A 2,675-nucleotide genomic window follows, 5' to 3' on the forward strand; every position below is an offset into this window, starting at 1 on the left:
GCTCGTGAGCGTGGATAGTCATTGAGCTCGTCCTTGGACCATGAATAAGACCACTATAAACTGTTACTTGTTTATTTAGCTTTATTTGTTTTCCTGCCACTATGACATTTTACATAAACAATTAGAGCCATGATTTGGCACGACCCATCATGTTGTTTGTTGCAGAATGGAGCTGTGTAAACTACTGTTACCAATACACGTCAATATCATACTGTGTAGAAGGTGACATCAATCCGCCCCCCAGTTCCTTATTTCCATTTCAAGAAGTTGGCAACCCTAGAAGTGACAGAGGCGGCGGCCGACGAGATCATGCCTCCAGCATTGGGGGCCGGCTGGGAGGCATGCAGCAATGAACTCTGGGAAAGATCCATGGAGTGTGAGGGCATGTCACAGAAGCGCTGGCTCGGCACCGTCTCCCAGTCCGTCCCCAGGTCCATGTCCTCGTCTCTCACCGGCTCGTCCCCGCTGCAGTCCTTGGCCTCCGGCTCCACCAGCTCCATGGACTCCCCCAGGTCTGCGCTCACCTCGAATGCGCCCGTCCTGCCCAGGCTGTCATTGTCGGGGGCGACCAGCAACATGATGTTCCTCAGAGTGTGATGAAGACGGAGCTTCTTACTGTCTACATGGAGCTTCTCACTGTCTACATGCTGGGAGAAGCATAGGTGGAGGACGTTGGTGTTGAGCTTGCTCAGGGCTCTGGTGAAGCAATAGCTGCCCAGTTTCTCTCCACAGAACTCACTGTTGCAGAGCTTCCTGGGCAGGTTGATGTCCAGGATGTGGGAGAGGATGTTGGTGAGCTGCGTGGCGTAGCTGAGCGCCGCGTTGATGGTGTGGGCGGGGTTAATATGGTCCAACTCCGGGGCTTGGCCGGTGCTCTTCTCCTCCACCCAGCTGTAGTAGGCAGAGCAGTTTCCGTTGGTGGGCAGCGTAATGTGCGGCCCAGTGATGCTAACGCCGGTCTCTCCGTTCTGGTCATCCCAGATCCAGCGTCCTGACAGGTAGGTGGTGCACCGTGCCTCCGCCAGCACCACCACTGTGCTGGAGGTCAGCCCCGCCACCGGGAGGTCGCACTCTGCAGCCATGTCCACGAGGTCTCTGCTGCCCTGTTTCTCCTCCTGTATGGGGAAGATGTGTGTGGTGAGTTGGTGTATGTGTTGTCGCCTCAGCACGGCGAGCTGGCCCAGGCGCTTGTGCAGCTCTTTTCCACGGGGCTCCAGCAGCTCGCCTAACCACCGTTTGTGACGCGACACCCTGGCGTGCTTCTCCTGGTGGCGGGCGGCACGGCGCTGGAGACGCTGCCTCTCCTCCACACAGCCCACCAGCAGCTCCGCATCGCACTTCACCTCCTTATTGCCCCAGGTTATAGCCTCCTTCACCTCCTTGATCTTCATCTTACACGACATGATCTTCCATTTCATCTGATCCGCCTGCAGCTTCCTGTCCATGGAGTGGATCACTCTTTGTTGAAGCTGTTCCTTTTCCTCCTTCAGCTTTTTCAGCCTTTCCAACTGATCAATGTATCTCTCCGGGTTCCGTCCGTCAAAGTGTGTGAAGTCTCCGGCCTGCACGCAGCGCGCGCAGGTGAGCCAGCGGGGGACAGTGCTGCAGAGCGGACATCGCTCCACCGCCACGGACAGACCCTCCGCGTCATCACAGGACTCCAGCGGGCCCGACGGCGGGGTGGAGCTGCTGCAGCCGGCGTGCGGCCTGGGGGAGGCGGCGTGCTCCCGCCCGCCTAGAAGGCCTCCTGCTGCGGACGCCATAGATTAGGTAAACTAGCTGCCTGCGATGGTATCAAGCAGATTTAGCTAGGACGAACAAGCTGCTGCTACACGCCGCACTTTCTACCTTCTCATGTTGATGTTATGGTTGTTCTGCGCAAGATCGCTGTCACAAGTTTTTACACCGTTGATAATAAAAAAAAGCAGTGACTGTTGCTTGTTTTTTGTTTTGATCGGTGACTGCGCCAGTGCACTGATCATTTACCTACATCTGGATCATGTCTGAAGGAAGCTGACTGACAATCCTGAGCAAGTATCCAAAATACTCGAGTGGAAGGAAGCTGACAACCCTCAAAATGCTCAAGTGACATCACTCACTGATGACATCACAATTGCTCAAGTGATCAAAATGCTCAAGTGACATCACTGATGACATCACTCACTGATGACATCACAATTGGTCAAGTGACATCACTAGGAAGGCTGACTGACACACAACACTGATGTTATCAGTAACACACATGCTGCCGGACATAATAGCGAATTTGCTTGTTTAAGGCAAAGGTTTGTGCATGGAGAGCATGCATGATATTTTTACGGCGTGGCCAGGTCGCAAATGATGTCATACAGTTAGTTCTATGTCCCCATGAAAGAAAGAAAGTGGTCGGGTAGCCGATGATGTCACACTGATGACCCCGGGCAATTGTGATGTCGTCGGTGATGTCAACAGTGATAATTTCATCAGTGACAATTTCATCAGTGATGTCACTCAAGAATTGTGGTCTCATCGGTGATGTCATAAGTGAGTGATCAGCCATAATATCAGCGATGTCACTCAAGCAATTGTGATGTCATCTGTGATGATATCATCACTGTTGATGTCATCAGTGATGTCACTCGAGCATGTGCAATGATGTCATCAGTGATGATGTCATCAGTCATGTCAGTCGAGCA

The 2,675-nt window shown here is 53.0% G+C and overlaps 1 pseudogene across 1 annotated transcript; it reads right to left on the reverse strand.

Moving 5' to 3' along the window:
* Positions 1-248: 248 nt before the first annotated feature.
* Positions 249-1,763, reverse strand: LOC310773005 (beclin 1-associated autophagy-related key regulator pseudogene; annotated as a pseudogene). The gene has a single exon. The product of its transcript is annotated as a beclin 1-associated autophagy-related key regulator pseudogene (transcript).
* Between the last annotated feature and the right edge of the window lie 912 nt (positions 1,764-2,675).

The sequence above is a fragment of the Poromitra crassiceps genome (genome assembly GCF_964638095.1).
Source record: "Poromitra crassiceps genome assembly, chromosome: 3".
NCBI lineage: Eukaryota > Metazoa > Chordata > Actinopteri > Beryciformes > Melamphaidae > Poromitra > Poromitra crassiceps.